Source organism: Lacerta agilis, chromosome 3, assembly GCF_009819535.1.
Source record: "Lacerta agilis isolate rLacAgi1 chromosome 3, rLacAgi1.pri, whole genome shotgun sequence".
NCBI classification, from domain to species: Eukaryota; Metazoa; Chordata; class Lepidosauria; order Squamata; family Lacertidae; genus Lacerta; species Lacerta agilis.
Genome location: NC_046314.1, coordinates 3,017,936 through 3,039,401, shown reverse-complemented (window position 1 = coordinate 3,039,401; position 21,466 = coordinate 3,017,936). Strand labels below are relative to the sequence as shown.

General features: G+C 43.4%; 1 protein-coding gene across 4 annotated transcripts in view; it reads left to right on the top strand.

The window, feature by feature from the left end:
* B3GNT2 (UDP-GlcNAc:betaGal beta-1,3-N-acetylglucosaminyltransferase 2) overlaps positions 1–21,466 on the top strand; it is a 36,534-nt gene that overhangs the window by 9,113 nt on the left and 5,955 nt on the right. The window contains exon 1 of one of the 4 annotated variants that reach the window (XM_033145626.1): positions 4,091–4,260. The exons of 1 other annotated variant lie outside the window; for it this stretch is intronic. The gene's annotated coding sequence lies outside the window, so the exon portion shown is untranslated. Of the gene's footprint in view, positions 1–4,090; positions 4,285–20,167; positions 20,190–21,466 lie in introns of those variants that run through there. 2 more of the 4 variants (XM_033145627.1, XM_033145628.1) reach the window with 2 other exon arrangements.

Sequence of the window (21,466 nt, the reverse complement as noted above, 5' to 3'; positions counted from 1 at the left end):
CAGTGGTTAAGATGTTTTTAAGCAAGGAAACCTGCAAAAGATTCTCATGATTCTGAATGGACTGATTTTTTATTTGTTGCATAATTTTCAGTTTCTTATCTGCAGTAGGAATTCAAATTATTCTATAATCAAATTTATACAAACACTAAAGGTCGTGCTGGCTTGTTCGTTTGTAATCTTAAAAAGTTATTTAGTAATCACTGGATTTGTCACATACATCAATGAGAAGGAGGTAATACCTTTGGATTTCTTATGTATTCCTTCCATTACATATAAGAAATCCAACTTCCGTTATAAACAATCTAAATATGAAATCCTAAGCCTACATTTAAAATGGGGAACCTATACAACTGATTCCATACATTCAAGGGGCATTAGAGTTTTGACTCTTGAACATGTCTAAAGTATCTCTGGATCCTAGCCCTTAGAAACTTGTGAATGTCCCCAGAAGAGGGAGACCAAAGTTTTTCTTATTAACTACACATGGCTTCTACTTATCTGAGGAAACAAAATGCATTATATTGATCTACATCTACGTTTCCCAGCAGCTTCCCTCAGTTACATCCCTTGGCACCTGCCAGCTCCCTTGCCTGGAGTTTGGCTTTGTTGTTGCTGTTTTGTGGGATGACATTGCCTGTAGTTTTGGGTGAACTATTGCCTCCTTTTTTCTGTGTTACTTATTTTTGGAGTGCAAATAGCTGTTATGCTGGAGGGGCTGTTGCATGAAGGAGTGGTCAGAGTATCACTAGTTTTTCTGGTGTGAATTGAGCACTTTGCGGTACCCACAGCAGTTTCTTAGATTTCCAAATCTGTTCCCAGGCCCAAAAAGATTGGGGACCCCGATTTACATTAAAGCAGAGCTTTCCAAACTGTGTGTCGTGACATGTTAAGTGTGTCATGCAAACGCTCCCCACACTCCTCCTGGGGCTGGAAAGGGATTAGTTTAACCTCTGGTTTGCTAGTAAAACTCAATTACTGTGTCACGAAATGATGCATGCCTAAAAAGTGTGTCACCAACATGAAAAGTTTGGAAAGCTCTGCATTAAAGGCTATATTTTTTCTGAGCTCAAAAGACACATGCTATACAACTATACTCTGAGAACTTTGCACTGATCTATAAGTTTTAGCAGGATGATTAATATATACTGACATTAAACTGCATGGCATTAATTTAGAAATTTGATGACATGAACTCTCTTACACAAAAAATATAGTCTATAAGACATAGTGCTACAGTGTGAACTAAGAACTTGTTTACATTTTCCTGTATGACTTGTGTTGGGAGGGATGGTGTAACTGCAATTCTATCCTAAGTGGGGTTACTTTAAAGTTGAACTGAACCCTTAATTTTGTTGCATTCGGGTGAGAGAGGAGTAGATGAGCTGAAAGTGCTGGAGGGGGCAAGGGGCTCCATACTTTTTAGATGAAAAATGGACTGGCAATATAGAATCCTAGCTCTCCCATACACTTTGCGATTATATGGCTCACTTCACTGCTGCTTATAAAAGCAACATGAGTCAGCTGCTATGGACATACAACCAACTCAACCGAGTCTATTTTAAGTTTATACAGTACATAAATTGTTTCAGTGTACAAACATACCACAACAATGCTCTCAAACTACACTGCTTTGTAACAGTTTAACCTCAAACTTACAGTACATGAGAGCTGGATTGACCTTTGGAACCTGATGACCCTTACTCCTTTCCTCCAGAAATAGCTTTCCCCTTCCATACAATGTTCTGAACTGTTGTCCTGTTAATAGCAATTATTACATTGATTTTGGTAATGAAGTGACTATCAGAACTAGCAGATGTCTTGTAGAATTTAGACTGGCTGACAGCTGGAGACGATATGCAAGGATCCATTTCCTTGTATTTGTGCTGAATTCTAATGAGAATTTACTCCAGCAAACCCCTAGAGAAGATACTGTTTTGGTGCACTAATTGCTTGTGTGTGTAATTATGCCAAATGTAGATGAAAAACTGAAGCCCTAATTTGCCCTGATGATAGTGAAGGAAGAACAGGAAAGCAACAAAGGAATTGGGGGGCTTCCAGACAAAAGAGTTAATTTTGGAATGAATTCGTGAACATATGTCCACATAACATTGTGGGCATCAAAATGTTAGCTTGTGTTTATTTATTTATTTACACAAACACACACTTAATCCAGATTTCCCCTTAATGTAAAAAATCTGATAAGTAAAAATAACCCACCCACCCATCCAATCACCCCGGTAGAAGATTGTTAGTGTATTTTTTTGAGTTGGCCTTTTGTCAGACATGATGTTTCAATGAACAGCCTCATATCACCACACCCCTAATGTCTATTTGGCCCTCACCTGAGCACAGTAGATGGTCACTCATCACGCCAATTTCCTCCAATTGCTGTACGCTGAAATTCTGCTACCTGTACAACTCTTAAACAAACCTTATGCAAGTCAGGTAAATACCACTCTTCCACAAGATCTCAGTATTTAAACAAAAAACAAAAAAACAGGGATGGATATTGCCTCCTGCAAATAACCACAAGCTTCCATTTTTCCTATTGTGAAGCAGAATAACCAAGGCTATTATTATTATTATTATTTATTAAATTTGTATACCACCTTTCATCCAAAGATCTCAGGGGAGTTTACAACAGAAAAATACAAAACAGCTAGTAACATTTGTTCTTGTGTGCTTCCTGGGATTATTTTTATAGGTGCACACAGGTGCAGAAATGCCTCTGTACATGCCCAGAATGGAAAGAGGGCTGGCAGACCTGTGACTGAGGAGCGGGCCAGAAATATACAACCCAAACAACCAAAACCCACCCACCGGTGAAGAGGGCAAGCACCAGAATAGCCACGGCTGAAGAATCAGGAATGTGGTGGGGCTAAGGTGCCAAACCCACGTGGGGGGAGGGGGAAAGGATCTTTAAGACCCGTTTACACGGAAGGCCCTTGCAGACGCCCTCGTTAGCATCTCATCCGCGGGGTTTACAGCAGAAACCCTACCAGATGCTCCGGGGGGGGGGGCATCCTGCACCTGCCAAGGTGCCTTAAAGCCCCCCATCCCGGCCGCCTCCGGTTACGTCGAGCCCTTTCAGGGACGTGCTTAGCCCCAGCGGCTGAGGGAACTTTGAGCAAGTTTGTTCAGATGTGGCCGCAATGGGCGCGTTTCCTCGTTAGATCCGCAGCCGCTGTTTCGCGGGAATCGCCAGCCTTGCGTTTTCCGACGGCCGCGTTTCGCTCGCGCGGTTTCGCCGTGCTCTTCTTCCCAATTCGCCACCCGCTCCCTCCTTTTCTAAACTTGGAGCAGGCGCAGGGACGGAGCGGGACTCTTTCTGGCTCCCCGTCTCTTCCCGCCTCCCCCCGAGCGCGCGAGGCCTGTCTCAGAAGCGGCCGAGGGGCCGCCCAGGAGGTGGAGCCTGGCTCCCTTCGCTCCTCTCCCCGTTTCCCGTCTGTTTCCTCCGGTGGCAGCGGTCGCGTGGCCGCCTGAGGGGCTGCCTCGGGTTCCTGCGCGAAGAGGAGCGAGAGGCTGCCGGGAAGCGGAGCAGCCAGCCTCGGAGGGCACCGGAGCAACAAGTCGCCGCGCCGCCCGCCCGCCCGCGCCCACCTGACGAGGCCGGCGCCCTGCCCTCCCCTCGGAGCAGGTAGCGTCTGGCCAGCATGTCCCCCGGCACCCGGGGAGGGGGCCGGCTAGCTCGCGGGCCCGCGGCGGTGTTGCCGTCGCCGAAGCTGCTGCTGCTGCTGAGTTAGGCACTGTCAGCATTGCGCCTTCCGAGACCGCCGCCGCGCTCTCCTTCGGAGTCGCACCGCCAGCGAGGGAGTGAGTCACTCTCGCGCGCAAAAGAGGGAGGAGGGAGGCCGGCGGAAGCGGCGTTGGCGGCGTTTCCACCCTCCCTTTCCCGGACTTAAACTCTCCCTTCCCTGCTGCCGTCGGGGAGAGCCCGGCGAGCCGAAGGAAGCTGCGCGCCCCGCCGCCAGGCCTCGAACGCGCCGCGCTCCGGCTGCTGCTGCTGCTGCTGTTGCTTCGTCCCGCACCGGCCTCGTTCCCGGCGAGAAAAGCGGAGGGAGTCGCACCTGGGGGTGGAGTGGGGTGGGGGGGGGAGGCACGCCGGGCCGCCGCTGCGGAAGCGGCGCGCAATGGGAGCAGCCGCGGCGGGTTCTGGAGCCCCCGACGAGGCCATCGCCACCTGAAAAGCGATGGTGGCGGATCCACCGACGACGGCACGAGTAGGAGCAGCAGCGGCGGCCCTGGCCATTGTCTGCCAAGGTAATGCAAGCCTCCATGCCCAAGGTGTGTGTGTGTGTGTGTGTGGATCGAGGGATGGGGTGGGTGGGTGAGGTGGGGAGACGCAGGGCTGGAAGCGCGGCGACAGCCCCCCCCCCCCCAGTCTGGAAACCTGGCGGGCTGCTCTGGCGTAGTTGGAGGAGAAGGGGAGGATGCGCTTTTCAGCCGGGCGTCGGAAGGGGTCACGCGCAAGTAGTTGGCTGAGTTGGCGCCCTCCCTCCCTGCCCTCCCTTTCCCAGCCACAGACTCAGGCGGGCGCCCTCACGCCGCAAGCCTGCCTCGGATGTTTTGCTCGCTTTCCACCCCGCTCCCTGGGTGCTAAAGGCGGACCAGATTGCATGTGGAAAATTCTAGCTCAGACTGTGGCTTCAAGAATGGGCGTTGAGGTCTACAAGACAAACTGGGGCATTTCCTCTTCGGGCATCCTAGGTGGCCGCGTGCAAGCCGCCAGCAGTGAGAGGTACTCACATTTGTGGCGTTGAGATTGGAGCCTGTCTTGTTCTGGTGTGGTTCTTTTCTTCTGTTTCTCTTCTCTCTTACCCCACCCGCCCCTAGCAGTCCGCTGCTTGTCCGACTTGCACAGTCTATTCATCAACCTTGTCTATTTTGTATTCAGGAATGGTAGAGTTCCCATGGGCGCAAGTGAACATGTAGAGGGGTTTTGTCTGCAAAGACATTTAGGTTGCAATCCCATACACGTTTACTTTTACGTTTGATGGAGGGGGCGACGACTTCTAAGTGCATATGTACAGTATATAGTTGCCCTGTTGGGAGGGGACTGGGAGTTGACTAAGGGTGATGGCGAAATCTGGATAATAAAAAGAAGTTGGGCCAGATTTCTGCTGCTGTTACTCAGGTATCAACATGACACAGAGCTGTTTCTGTAGCGTGTGCTTGAGTGAAAAAGTAAGTTGGCCTTGAGATTTGTTTTCTACTCTCACACTAAGCAGTGCTCCCCCTAGTTACAAATTTGGAAGGAGGAATAATAGCAGGCGCTTGCCCAGGCTGCTCTTAACATCGTGATCTTCTGGCATTGGTCATGAATTATATTGAAGAAAATTGCAACACAGAGCCCTTGTTATGAAGTGGGGCGGTTCTACTGACAGTTGCCCCTTAGAAGCTGCAGCCCTCTTCTGTAAAGTGGAAAAATAATTCTCTCTAAATTGGAAGTGGCAAGCACATGCCAATTTGCTCCAAACATAGAATTAGGAATTAGATAGGAGTTCTTTTTTTAGCATCTGTGCAGGTTTTATTCTTTCACATTTAGTGGAGTTAATTTTATTGTAGGGTTTGAGACTTATACATAGATGTAATCTTTTATCTCCCCTTGGATTACTGCCGAACCCCTCCTCAGATTTGGATACTTGTAATGTGGCATGCTGTGACTTTCACAAAAATGGTTGAAGTCTGCTTTGAAGATATAGTGTGGCTAGAATGTGTGCTTCCACAAGATCATGTCTAATTCTGAAAAACTTGACACAATGATCTCACTCTATGAGGGTGAGTTCACGCATAAAGAATTTACCACACTGATACAGGTATAGACATCAAACATGAATAAGCGTTAAAATAACCTACTTTAAATTTAGTTGGTCTTTAATACAAGAATGTCTAGCAGAAATTGTTTAAAACCCTTTAGCATGACCTCCAGATAACAGCCTACCATGGTGTAGTTTAATGATTAACTTTAGGATTCAGCTAGGTAATATGGGATCTGTTCTGACAACAATTGGTTACCTTTCATCAGATAAGGGGAATCCTTGATTCTTTTGTACTCTTGAATCTTTCCATTCTTGCCAAAAATTACGTATTGCAATGAGTTTTTGTTATGTTATGGAGCACTTTATTAAAAGTGGTAAATATTACCGTTTCATAGATAGGGATATAGTCATGGTTATTTATGTTTTCTTACCTCTACCTCTAACTAGTCACCTGCATGGCAACAGTAATGTTAGCTTTCATAAAATGTCCCATGCTGTAGGTTTTTCCCATTAAGTGTCATTTAATTTTCATAGAAAATTTTGATTTTCTTTTTTAGACTTGAGTAGATTATATCTGGTATAGCCTAGGCGAAAGCTAGCAAAAGGGTGTCTTATGAGGCTTCTCATAATCCAAGGAAGTAAATGGACTATTTCCATAATTCCCTGGCGTGTCAGTGTTATCAAGGTGTTAACAGGCCTTCCCCTTTTATGTCACATGCTGGGTCGGTTGTACAACAACCTGGAGAAAAGTTTCCATGCTGCAAGTAGGGAGGGATCAACTGGCTACTTAAGAGTAACCAAAGAGTAGCATGTAGCCATGGTAGAGAAATTAACTTTTAACATAAGCAAGGGGGAAGGCAAAGGTGCTGGAATTTTGTGGTTTGTGATATACATGAAAGAACCTCAGCCTGCTATAAGCATGTATTCTGCATTCCTCAGGTTCTGGGACAGAACTTAACACAGACTTACTTATGAGAGACAAACACACATGATTCTAAGACACTTACTTTTCTCCTTGGGAATACAATCATTAAATGCCTGTGTGTCCACACTGACCTTAAGGAAGGGAGGATGTCTGTCTATTGTGGATATCCTCACCTGTTTCGTTTTGTACATTACAATCAAAAATATTTTAAAGATTGGGAAAAAGCTGAAGTAACCTTCCTCAACCTGGTACCAGCCCGATGTTTTGTGTACTTTAAACACTCATCACCCCCAACCAGGATGCTTAATTCTTAGGATTGATGGAAGTCGTAATCTAAAACCAATGTTGGGCACCAGATTGGGGAAACCTGGAATGTTGGGGGAGAAGGAACTGTTGGCAAGGGAGTGGTACTGGAGAGTATGGAAGGCAGTAGCAGAACAACAGCACGCTGACTGGAGCCGAGGCAAAATGAAGACCATTATGGTGAATCTGATTCCTGGCTATAGGAAGTACTGAAGCTCGATAACTGCGATCATTCTGTTTACAGACACTGGTTAATGAAGGCAACTGCTCATTTTCAAGTGTCTTCCAAATATGCTGCTTGGTAGTACAGTATTTGCATATGTGTTTTCATGAGAGAAACCTTAGGGTTCTTTGTGCATGACGCAGATTAAAGGTAGATTACAGAAACTGAAAAAAGAGTGTTTATGTTTGGAAGTAAATCCTGTTTAGTAAATCCTTTGTAATAACTCAGTGAAAGTTATTATTGAATGAAGGTTTAAGTGTACGTCAAATGTTTAGATTTATGGACAAAGGACAAAACAAACCTAGAGAAGTGTGTTAGTTAATGCATAGCTCTTAGATGCCACCCCACTTTTTCAAACTTTGAAATCTATATGCTATTTTGTAGTTAATCAGCATTGTAAAACTCAGGAGTCTGCTAGTCTGACACAAACACTTTAAGGAACAAGTTATAATAGAAGGTGAGAATCTCTTAGAAGACCATGTTCTTAAAAAGTCAGGATGTTCTGTGTGGGTGGATCAAGGGGATTTAAAATCATGCTTTGAATTGCCAGGGGAAAGGGCTGATTATAAAATGTCATGAATGTTTAACCCTGTCTTGGTTGCTGTAACAGTTAAAACTTACAGAATCTTCAAACTGTAGTAATGTAGTCCAACCCCCTGCAATGCAGGAATCTTTTTGCCTAACGTGGGGCTCAAACCCATAACTTTGCGATTAAAAATCTCATTCTCTTCTAACATTATCAAAGAACCTCTGGTCATGCTTCCGGGAGTGTAGCCCACACATGTGAGCTGCAATGATTTGTGATTGCTTGGGGCAGCAATTGTGAAATTAAGGATATACCCAAGCAGCATAACACATGAAGACTTCACCTGTCCAGAAGCAAGGACTGCTAGATAGTTGACAGAAATGTTTCTCCTTGTTACAAAAGTAAAACGTTCTTGCCACCTGATTGACAGTAAAGATAGTCCTAGCTTGCCGTAACAATACACCACACATTTTAGGGTGGGCATACTTTAGGCTGATGGGGTCTATTTCATTTTTTCATTCCAGAGCCCCAGATTCACCAGCTGGAGTTGCTCAAAAACAGCAACATAAACATAAGGGTTAGTTGCGGCAATTCATAAAATAGCAGGTCAGATTTTAGCTGAATGTTGTAGGCCTTATAGTCCTTGGTGGGCCAAAGATTGTACCTGGAATAAGGTAAAGGTAAAGGGACCCCTGACCATTAGGCCCAGTCGTGTCCGGCTCTGGGGTTGCGGTGCTCATCTTGCGTTAATGGCCGAGGGAGCCGGCGTACAGCTTCCAGGTCATGTGGCCAGCATGACAAAGCCGCTTCTGGTGAACCAGAGCAGCGCACATTCAACAGCATACACTGCATGTTTACCCAGAAGTAGCCCTGTCAAGTTTCTAGACTTGATTCATTGTGTTAGTGCTTATCTTTTAAAAGCCCTATGTAGATTGGGACCCAGGTACTAAAGTACTGCCTTCAGCTGAATGAACTGGCCCGTATGCTAAGTAGGCCTTTGGAGAACCTTTTCTCTGTATATCTGCTTTCTTTGGTGTTGGCTTCCTGCCTCTGGAATGTCTTCCTTAGGGAAGCTTCTGGCACAGGCTCTTACACATAAGTGTTGTTATGCAAATGCCTGCTTATTTCCCCAGACCACCTTGGCTGAATTTTGTTTTATAATGCTGTTGCAATTCTATGCTTTTGCTATTTTATTGCCCTTTGATTTTATTGTTTCTAACTGCTTTATTTGTTTAATTTCTATACTGCCCTATACCCGAAGGTCTCAGGACGGTTCACATAAAATATCAAATACATAAAATCAAAACAAAAATAACAACCCAATAATCCCCCCCCAAAAAAAAGAACCAGCATTTTAAAAAGGGTATAGGATGTTAAATCAAGTCAGGCAAAGGCCTAGTTAAAAATGAACGTTTTTGCCTGGCACCTAAAGGTGTATAGTGAAGGTGCCAGGCAAACTTCCCTGGAGAGTGCATTCCACAGACGGGGAGCCACTGCAGAGAAGGCCTGTATGTTCTCGTGTTGCCACTCTCCTGACCTCTCAAGGAGGAGGCACACGAAGAAGGGCCTCGGAAGATTATCTCAGGGTCTGGGTAGGTTAATATGGGAAGAGATGGTCCTTGAGGTATTTAGGTTAGCCATCCTGGCAGCAACAATGTCACTTCAGCAATACTGAGGAAGGGGGTAAAAATATTCCTAAATAAATAAGCACCACTTATTCTGCTGGGCACCAACACAATGTAAATTCTGGATCTGAGAGAGGGGGGAAATACCAATGCATGATACTAATTCAACTACTGTGAGAGAGAGCATACTTCCAATGAGTACTTACATAATAATATGAGATAACTGAGCAGAGAAAACAGTCAAGAATAGGGCTGTGCAGTTCTAACCTTGCTGGCCTAGACAAACATTGCAGTTGCTAGCCCTACCCCCACCTGTTATAACCCCTACTCTGATCCAGAAAGAAGTAGGGAGGATCGTGCACTATTGGGCAATATTTCCTGAATGCACACAGTGGGCTTTAGGCCCTGGTAGCAAACATTTTGCCTGCATGCCTCTTTCACCTGACGGCCACATTGTCTTCTGGGCAACTTTCCAGGGACCTCATGTAAATTGTGGGCAGGGCTAGAGGCCAGGGTGGGAAAAATAATAAATGTAATCATGTGAGTTTATACAGTAGGCTACCTTCTACACCCACACCCACACCATTCTCTCTTCCATCCAGGCAAGCTAGGGCTGCCATATTTCAAAAGGTGAAAATCCGGACAAAATCTCCCCCCCCCCAAAGGAAGTTGTTGAACTATTTTTTTAAGGGAAATTGTCAAAAACAACACTGCTGACATGGATTGCCATACGTCCAGATTTTCCAAGACATTTCAGCAATTTCTGCCCAGACACATTTCCTGACGGCTGAATCCTGGCTATGTCCAGGAAATTCTGGGTGTATGGCAACCCTAAGGTAAGCAAGAGTCATTGTTAGAGTTGAAGGACACAAGCAAGGTCATTGAAGGATGTGGCCTGAGGAGAGTTCCTAGAGCTAGTCAGAGATCTTGAGGGCCACATTTGACCTTCAGGCCTTTGGTTCTCCCATCCACGATATGTAGCCTTTCTCCAAACCTTGGAGCTGGAGAAGGAGTGGGGGGGGGGTCACCACACAGTTGTTGGAGATCTCTATGTACTTCGGCACTTTCAGAGCTTGGAGGGTGGCTGGCAGTTTGTCATACTAGAGAGTAGCAGCATTCCTGCGTTGATGAATGTGCCCTGACCAAAAACTTGAAGGCACTTCAGCTGGTGGCTGAGACTGATAGACGCTACTTGTTCTTAGCCATTGCTCAACCAGCCATCATCACACTTATGATACAAGCAGAGCCGTCTCATCCATTGGGGCTGGTGGCGCGGCGCACCAGGGCGCAATGGCCTGGAGGGCGCCTCCGCCCTCCAGCCCCGCTGGCAGCGCCTGCCGGCAGCGCCCTCTGACTCCCGGCAAGGGAGCTGGCCGGCCACGCCCTCTGGCTGCCCAGCAGAGCACAGGAGCTCTGCGCGCCCTTCCAGCGCTTCCGGGACGGGAGGCGAGGGCAGCCGGCTCGCGCTCCCGCGCGCAGCCGCCCGGCTACCCGCCCGATGCAGCGCGAGCTGCCCAGCCGCGCCGCGCCGTCCGGCTGCGCGCGGGAGCGCGAGCCGGCCGCCCTCGCCTCCCATCCCGGAAGCGCTGGAAGGGCGCGCAGAGTCCCGCGCCGCTCCAGCGCCACGCCCCTCATCCCCCGCTCGCCCACCCCCCTCCCAAGGGGCGGCAAGCGTGGGAGGGAGGCGGCGGAGAGGCGGCATGGCGGGGGCGCCGGAGGGATAGCCGCGCCAGGGCGGCAGATCCCCTTAAGACGGCTCTGGATACAAGCTCTACTATTGGAGTGTCATTCAGGATTGCAGACTACTCTGCATTCTGCTACCACTTGACCAGAAAAGGAGTGAAGCAACTGATAGAATATAATAATATTTATTTATTTATTTATTTATTCATTCATTCATTCATTCATTCATTCCACGCCCATCTGGCTGGGTTTCCCTCCACTACCATTTCAAATTATACATGTGCCCACAAGCAGTTTTCCATGCTTTCTCCCCACCTTCCCTGCATGCATACATGATCTCTGCTGTTATGGATGGACTAGCACAACCTGAGCATCACACTTAAAGAGGGAACACAAGTGACAGTTTCTACCATGACCAAGACAGTAATCAACATGTCCCCACCTCAGAGCTCGTGACCTATTTACAATGGCTTCACCTCCAGAAGTCAAACATTTTTTGTCCCTGGGTTTGTTTTTAAAATAGAAAAACTTTGGGTAGTATTCAACTAAATTTTACTCTGAGTAGAGCCATTGAAATGAATGAACATGACTGTTAGATCCATTGATTTCAGTGGGCCTACTCTGAGTAAAACCTAGTTGAATACCACTCAAACTCTAGTAAAAAGTGTTGGATGAAATTTAATGGGTTCAGTTCAAATAGATTTTGTGTTTAGACCTTTAATAATGCAGTCACATAATTTCAAACCATGACATTTTAAAATGAAATGTGTTGTTTTATGTTTATATTCTTCAAAGAATCTGATTTAATAAAAGCTTTTGCTCCCATGTAGCAAGTGTGTAATGATTGCAGTCCTAATATTTTCATCTTAGTTCTGAAATGTGGTTACTTGGGTTCCCTTTCAGATAAGAAAAACTTAACATACTGGCTCTTTACACAAAGAGTTTTTTTTCATGTGCATCTTTAACCAGTGACTCAGCTGACACTTCACAGTAAGCCAAGGGTTGCTAGTGTGGCACCCATGGGCAAACATGTGCTAGCAGAGGCTTTCCCCCACTTTTCCTGGTGTTTCCTTTTTGAATGTCAAGTGGAGAGACAGCTGGGAGTGGGAATAAGAGAATGAGAATAGAAGGAGGACAAAGTGTGACAAAACAAGTCATAGTTCCTTTGGTCAACTGCAGGCCATTGAACCTGGCCATTGTGTACATTGGACAGAACAACATGGATAATAAACAAATGCTAAACTTGTAAAGTAACTATTTTCACTCTGGAAATTAGCGCTAGCATTGGTGGCAACAGCTAGATAAGTCAAACGTCTTTAGAACATTTAGATGCAGCACAGAAGATGAATAATGAAATGTTGCATTACTGTATATTCAGCTAAGAAAAAATAAGAACAGAAACCCCTTGAGAGGCAATTGGTATTTAATCAAATAGAAGTCCTAACCAGTGTTTTAATGCTGGTTGGATTTTTTTTTTAAGCAGAGGGAAACTTGATGAAATAATTTCATCATCAGTAGCTTAGTATAGAGCCTAATTAGACATTAGTAGAATGTTACTTGGCATGGTTAAATATTTCAGAGGTCTAAACTTACTCATGGAAAACATCAAGGCTTTATTTCAGGCCCCTGCAGTATAATGTGGGTGATCCACTAGCAGATTGCAGCACCTCTTCAACAGTTGTTGGATAAACTGGGACAAAGCTCACCTGCATTGTGCATGATCCCATTCCATGAGCGCTGAGCAATAACTGCTCTTTCTTTCCATTTTTTGTTGGCCATCTCATATGGAAGGGACGTAAGCCAAGTAGCCCAGTTTAGTTCAGAAAGCATAAGATTACATGGGTATAGAGCAGGGGTGTCCAACAGGTCGATCGCTATCTACCTGTCAATCATGGGGTGTACCTGGTCAACCGCAGGACCCTAATGCCCCCCCCCAGCAAGCAAACTCACTCACTCAACAACAACTTTGGCTTATCCTCCCCCTAAAAAAGCTCCACAACTCTGGTCAATCCAGTGGGTAGATTTGTTTATATCCAGTTTGTTTATAGTAGGAGTAGATCACAGTCTCTTGGAAGTTGGACACCCCTGGTATAGAGATATAAACGGAGGACAAGCATGAGGGCTCCTGTCTAGTCTTTGTGGCTGGTTTTTTTTTCTTTTTTTCTTTTTGTTTCATAGTTGAAGAGTTTGGGTTCATCGCTGTGGAAAGGTTGTAATTTTAGTCACTACGACACTTGGAAAGTGTTGCATTACTCAATCCTTTCTTTTTGACACATCATTGACTATTCAGGTGTTACTAAGAATCTGAACACATGATGGATGCATAACAGAGTGCAACACAGGGTTGGCCCTTCTGAGCTGCCCTCATTGAATTGCTGATATTCTTCCACAAACATAGTCAAAGCAGTTGTAACTGGCTCATGGTGTTTACCTGTTCACAACATCACTGCTTATCTTGTTAGATGGTGATGCATTGCAAACAGTAATATTTGGGTTAAAGATCTGTTCTTTGCTGGTGGAAAAAAACCCAAAAAGTTTCAGAAGAGGCAGCCAAGCAACTAGTGATCCATTTAACCCCTCTTGTCTTCCAGCTTCTGTTAATTAGTAGCTGAACTCCAGCTTTTTATCATTCTTTTTCATAGTAGTATAGCTGCTAGGAGCTCTGCAAGCTGTTGAAAAGCAGTCGGAGATTAATTCAAACTCTACTGTCTTTAATTTTGACTGACGTTACTGAAATAAAAGTTCTCTTTTTACCATATAATTCATTATCCCGACCATCAAAAGCTAATTGTAAATTCCGTCATATCATTTTGTTATTTCTTTTAAAACAATATTTCTGAATTTTATTTCAGTCCCTTGATGCCCATTACATGAATTTTGTAATTTTGTGGTGCTGCTTACAGCATATCAGAAGGTTCAAAGTATACAGAACACATTTCAAGGAACTGTAATACAGGTTTACCGCAAAAGAAATTGACTAAGAATTTGACACAGGCATGGGCTTATGAGAACTAAATTAACCAGAAGCTGAAATTCTTTACTATTTCTACCTTTACTGGCTGCAGTCTTAAATATTCTTACCAAAAAGTACCTCGTGGGATCCAGATTCTAAGTGAACCTGTTCAAAATCAAGGTGAATGACAGGCAGAGCAATCCTAAGAATTCTTTCTCAGAAATAAGTCTTTTTGAGTAAATAGGACTTACTCCTTAGAAAGTATGCATAGGCTTCTAGAATTGGATACTTGAAAACTAGACATTAACTTACGTAAGTGCAAACTGAATTTTGTGCCTTGTGAGCAGAACCTGTGTTCCAGGAAGGGAGAAAATGTGATTAAGTAATCAGAGTTTCTATAGTCGTATCACAGGAACAAAATTACCGGTAACCTACCGGTACTTGGGCATCTGGAAATTCCCATGCTCTAACCAGTTTGATCTCACTATCCAAATACCATTGATTCAACAGCTTTTTTCATCAGCATTACAAAACAAGCATTTAATATTATCCCTTGGACATTGTGGCTGGGGTTGGAAGGATTCTGGCTGAAAAAAATTAATACTTGCATGATTGACTTTGTGTATCTTAACCCTGTTTCTTCTTTTCATGTGGAGGGGCTAAGGCAATGGTCTGAGTTTACACAACGAAGAATTAATAAGCCATTTATTGCAGTCTGTACAATGTAACATAGTCGACACTAGAAAGATCTTTTTGGTGTAACAGTAGATAACCGATAAGTAGCCCTTTTTGAGAGACTAACAAATAAGCTCTGGTTGACATGTGGACAGATCAAGAAGGGTGGCTTCACCCCAGTGGTTTGATTTTTATTTAAACAAGATACTCACTTCCATTCTCATGTTCAATAATATATCAGTACCCAATTTTGCCTTATTTGTAACCTAAAAAGAAAATGATTATTATCCATATTCAGTTTTTAGCACAACCACAAAGATATTTGATTGGACAGTTGGCTATGTGATATTGAATGTTAACTGTTACTTTTATCTTGTTTAAATTAGTTTATAAACCAGGAACCTACAGGTGAAATTCGAAAAATTAGAATATCGTGGAAAGGTTCGTTTCTTTCAGTAATTCAACTAAAAGGTGAAACTAATATATGAGATACTCATGACATGCAGAGTGAGATATGTCAAGCCTTTATTTGTTACAATTATGATGATTATGACGTACAGCTGATGAGAACCCCTAATTAACAGTTTCAGCTTGAGGGTTTTCACCAGCTGTACGCCATAATCATCACAATTATAACAAATAAAGGATTGACATATCTCACTTTGCATGTCATGAGTCTATCTCGTATATTAAACTCCAGTAGCTAATGAAAACAATTGCTTACATAAATGGACTTCTCCACAATATTCTAATTTTTCGAGTTTCACCTGTATATATTGGCCACTAACCACAAACCAAATGTCTGAGATATTTTTGCAAACGTGATAGCTATTTTTGTTATCCATGAATGATGACACAAGATGGTTTTGGTCTATTTATTTGGTTTATTTATTTATAACTGTGGTCCTTTATATAAAACCCGATAAAAAATTATTATTTTTTTAAAAAAACAATACAGCCAGTAGCCAGTGAAAGAAGAAAAGTTAGAAGTATCTCTTTCTTACACTGTAATCCTTCCCAGGATTAAAGCTGCATAAAACAAGTGAAGCAGTTTGAGGATTGAGCTGCTAACTTGAATTTATTGTTGTCTGACACTTGGAAAATACTCTGCAGAATATTGAAGCATTAAGTTGGCCTTCCCCAATTTGTGGCCTTTAAAATGAGACATAGCTCTCATCAGCCGCGGTCCTCACTGTTTAAAATTCACGAACATCAACCCCAAATCTTGATTTGCTTGTTGCCCCCCTCCCCAATCCTTTTACTTCCACAGAACTTTGCATATAATTAAATTGATGATAACTTTACTGTTTAAGTGCCGGGTTAACAGAGGCTAGCCATAATTCCACTTTTATAATAGAAGGGAAACTTTTTTCAATAATATGAAAGCTGCTGTATTTACTTATTTATTTGTAAGATTCCTTGCCCTTTGCCATAAATTCCCGGGGCGGGTTGCAACAATATACAATTACAAAAAACAAGTATAGCAATTATAATTGTTAAATGCCGGTAAGTAAAACACATAATATAGGTAGCAACCATTTTGCACAGGGGTTCCATTCCTGCCCCGCCCCCCAACGTCAGTGGATCGTACTTAAGCTTACTGTGTTCCATCCCTTGTTCTGCCCTCTTTGGGTCTCAAAGGACCCAAGTGTTGGTGGTTGTGTGTCAATTGGACGTGCGCAAAATGGTCGCTGCCTTTACAGTTACAATAACCTGAATGGTACATATTCAACAAAATGCATCCACACACTTAACACCTTTTCTGCGGTGGCTCCCAAGCTTGTGAAATGCTCTCCCCAGGCACCTTCATTACATATCTTTAGGTGCCAGGCAAAAACATACTTCTTCTTTCAGGCCTTTGGCTAATTAGCCAATCTATGGCCTTTTAAACTGTTAGAGGGGGTATTGTTTTTGTTTGTTGCTATGTTATCTTTTTTTTGCCTTTTTTAAGATTGTAAACTTCTCTGTGATCCTTGGATGAAGGGCAGTATAGACATTTAATAATTCATCATCATCTTATCTAGTTTCTCCTTCCCACCTAGACTGTCTTAGGAAGTGGAGGCAGCTGAAAGTTAGGTGGAGAAAGCAGACCATGTGTTGAAAGTTGAGGATCTGAAGGTGAATATCTAGAAGCCTTGAAAGCAAGTGACGCTTTAGGAATCACATACATTTTTGTGCTTCAATCCCAGAAACAATGCGCTGTGCCTTGTAATTTAAAACGATTTCATAGATTAACTAAGACTGCAACCCCAATCCCATTTACCTGGCCTATTGAGTTCAGTAAGATGTATTTCTTAGTGGACACGTTTAGGATTGTACTGTTAAGTTTCTAGAGATGGGCAGCCTGATCCTATGCATGTTTACTCAAGATGTACCGGTAAGCTCCACCAAATTCAGTATGACTTGCTTCCACATAAGTGCATAGTCACACATCATTATGCAGAAGTTCCATTTAATGCTGTGGGCTTCATGACACACTTTGTATTTATAAAATTTAGCTCAAAAAAACAAAATAAACTACACATATGTAAATTATTGTGTAAAAAATTGTTTAGAAGATTTGTTCTTTTTCATGGCAGTTTAGCAGATGACATTTGCAAAAGCCTCTGAATTACACAATCTCTGCAGCTCCAAATATGGATAGCAGTTACTAATATTGGCCTACCTGAATACATAATATTGTCCTACCTATATAGTTTGCTGTTACTTGAAATCAGTTTTCACGAGTGTGTGGATATCTAAAATCTTACACTTCCTACCCAATTGTGTTGGTGCTGGTACATGAAACTCATGCTGTGTTGCTGACGGTGTCCCTTCTTTCTGAAGTCTGGAGAGGACTTTTAAATATCATTTCAGTGTACCCAGCTCCTAATATGTGCTAACAATGCACTCTGATGTCATGGCATACAGGAGAAAGTGCCAGTGCAGTTTTATGTAGCAGCTTCACCCCTATATGCCTTACAATTTTTCTGTTAGGAAGAGTCAATACCAAATCATCTGAAATTGTAATAAATTCAGGTTTGCTAGCCTGATGCCATAGCTCATTAATGCCATCCTGTCTGTATTTTATATAGTAGTTTGATAGTCATTGAACTAGAATGAAGTTTTTTATTTGCTTAATTTGAGTATCTTCCATATTGCCTTCAACCATCTGGAAGTACTTGGTAAGTTTCCTTTTGCTATATACAATATTATTAACTGCGTATCTGATTGGCTGTTGATTCATAGTCAAAAGGCCAACTGTGTGCCATCTGAAGCAGTGAGGATGTGTTTGCACATAATACTTAAGCCATGGATTAAAATGCGGCACGTAAAAAACCTAATTCAATCAGTAAGAATGCTGTGCGAAACTTTCTTCTAGGCCCGCACTGAATGAAGTGGATGAGGAAGACTAGCAGATCATATGACCCATCATCTTCTAGCCACAGGGCCAGCCAACCACCACCATTGCTATTAACAAACCAGCTGGCTGTCCGCTAACATAATTAACTGGTCTGCCCATCTACTGCTGCCACTTCCCCCATCTCACTCACCTGCTTGCACCAGCTGCAGTGGCACTAGAACACCCGGCTTCACTCTGACGAAGAGTTCCTTAGAGTGAGGCCTTGTGGAAGCAGTCACCCAGAGAATGCTTGCACAGTTGTTGCTTCAGAATACATGTCAACATTTTCTTAAAACTTCAGTGTTTTGAAGAAGTTTATAATTGTATATTTAAGCTGTGTATTGAAGTGCTGCAAAGTGAGGGCCACACTGGCACTCTCTGGACGACCTCTTCCACAATGCCTTGCTCTCCCTTTCCTCAGAGAAGTCAGGAGAATTCTCGGGTTTGGTGAGCAAGGAAAGGAATATACAAGGCAGCACAGCAGGATTAGGAAGCTGGGCCCAGTCTTAGGTGTGCAATGTCTCGCCCCCCACTCTGGTTTCTGCTAATGTTAGTAGAAATCTGCTTCTCTGCATTTTCCACCCATCTGTTCTAATCCCACTCTCTGGAGCAACAGGGAACACTTATACATGAGAACCTTTCAGATATTTGAAGACCACAGTCATGTACTCCTTTAATCTTCTTGAGACTAAACGTACATAACTCATATCACTTAGTTACCAGACCCCTCACCATGCTGATCTTCCTTCTTTGGAAGCACTGTAGCTAATAAGTGTCATTCGTTTAATGTAGTGCCCCCAACTGGGCACAATACTCCAGGTGCAACTACCGTAAGTCACATAGGACAGGATTCAGCCAACGAGTCCCATCAATGGAAGCCCAGTGCAAGGGCTTCCAGTTGTTCAACAGGGCTTCTCCTTTCCTCCTCCTCCTCCTCCTCCTCCTCCTCCCCAGCACCCCTGGAATTGGCTTGGGGGGATCATGAGAACCACAGTTGGGCTAAAGTCATGGTTTAACTTTGCATGCAAACACAACCCTTAAAGAACCCTGCAGTCTGCTTTATCTAAACAAGTGAGTAAAATTTGCTTAGCTAGCCAAGATTCCTTCTTCTTAGTGTGCAACAAAAGCAGCCGTAAGATTGATGCCTACCTTATTTTTTTTGCACGTCTCCTGTGGAGACTCAAATGGATTAATCACTTTAACAGTCTATAGATTTATTTACACTTAAATAGCTCAGTCCTGGCAATTATTCTGGTCATAATTATTTTGTTTTTAGAGGTGGTTTTGTCCTGGAGTTCAGTTAATTTATTTTTCACTATTTATTACAGCATTTTTATACTATCAACAACAATTACTCTCCTCACACTATGTAACCCCCCCCCCCAAATATAAAATATAAAAATACAACGTGAAGATAAAATGAAAAATTTAAGATTATGCCTTTATGGGAAAATTCAAATGGATATTTTAACGCTGGGCTTGTAAACAGCCACTTGCCTGATAATCTGTGGTGAATAAGAATTGCCACCAGAATGGCTGCATTAAGACTTTAGGTTGTTTATAGTGCAGCATGAATGTCCCGCTCCCTATACACCCCCCAAAGCTTATCCCAGGTGTTGAGGAATCCCCAGGAAATGGTTGGAACTGGAGGAGGAAAAAATTGGTATGAAGCATTTATAATTTCCTATCTAACTGCTCTTGATGGATCTAGTCTTGCTTCTTAGATTTCTCCCATGGTTCAGCAGTAGTGAGGACTTAAATGGTGGGGACCCTAACTTCTTTTACTTGCCTGCTCCTTCTCTGATTTTTGTGTGTGTATAGGAAGCATGCAGGAGAAGGAATGAGAGCAGTATAGATCACCGTCTACCTGTCAAGACACCTGTAGGCATACCAGATGAAGGTGGCTACAGAACAACACGCACAGTACGGTTGTGTGCCAGGGTGCAGGTTGGATCCAGACAGCCGCTGGCAGGGGGCGGGTTTCTCAGCTTTTGCCAACTCCTTCCAGTAGTAGCCCCCCATGTTGTTCCTTAGGGTTTACAAGCCCTCTGGATTGGCTTTTCAGAGGGAACAAGGAGGAGGTGGGAAAGCGTCTAGTTTCTTAGGATCCATCTTGATATCAAGCTACGTTTAAGGTAAGCTTACGTTCCTGCCACTGTTCCTCATTCACAGTTTAGTATTAAATACTGGGCAAAGTTACTGCCCCAAGATAAAAGCATATTTGCTTTTATCATCCTAAAAATAATTTTGCTCTCTTTTAAATAGCTATGGAGCTTGCCTTTATCTTCAGAATGCTTTAATTAAAAATTGGGCATAAAATGATTAGCTGGTAGTTAATTCCACAGACTATTTTGACTCTTTAATTATGAGGAAAGGCTGTGTTCTCTTGCATTTTGGTGGATGAGTGGGTGTTTTACGGGGGCAGGGCCTCTTCATCCATTGCACACAGGCTCTGGATCTCCCTCATCTCTGATACATCTGGCCTCTTCGCTCCTGGCTTCTATCTCCACACTAATAGCCCAATCCTATACATTGCCACTCAGAAGTACAGTATATTCTGGCGTATAAGACTACTTTTTAACCCAGGAAAATCTTCTCAAAAGTCGGGGGTCGTCTTATACGCCGGGTGGAAAATCTGTGGTTGAGTATATCTCAAACTCTATATTTTAACTGGAAAAGTTGGGGGTCGTCTTATACGCCCAGTCATCTTATACACCGCAATATACGGTAAGCTCCACTGACTGATTTCAGTGGAACTTAGTCCCAGATAAGTGAGTATAATATTGCAGCCAAAGGCTGTTTTGAAGGCTTTGGGAATAGTTTGCTTTCAGTTTGCTGCATTTGTTTCTGCGCTTGTTTTACTCTCAGCTATTTGGGTATATCTATCCTACCTACATGAGCTTTATATAAATATATCATTGAGATTGTGGCCACTTCTTTAAATGTTCTGTTTAGCAGAAAAGCATGTTGTAAATATTTTTAAATGAAAGTAATGCAAGTGGCATAATTCCAAGGGGCATTCGGGAATTCTTTGTGCGATATCCAACTGAATTAATGCCCTGACTACCATTGCCATGAGTATTTTTTAAAAAGAAATTCTAATTGCTACTCTTGCACATTCCCGTAGGCCTGTAGGGTAAAGATTGCTGCTTAACCAGTACTGTACGGTGCAACTGGTATTACAACTTCCAAACAAGGAACTTTGCTGCTGTTATTTATGTGTCCTACGCTGTAAAGGGCCACAAATGTCTAAAGGCACCTCTTGTTTGCTGGTGCTGCTCTTCCTGAGCTACGTGCATGTGGAAGGGTTTTGGTATTATTTAGCAAACAGCAAACCTTCCTCCGCTGAGAGATAGTCTGGTACAGATGGATGTGTCCCATCCTGACCCCCCTACCCCCCACACTCATTTTT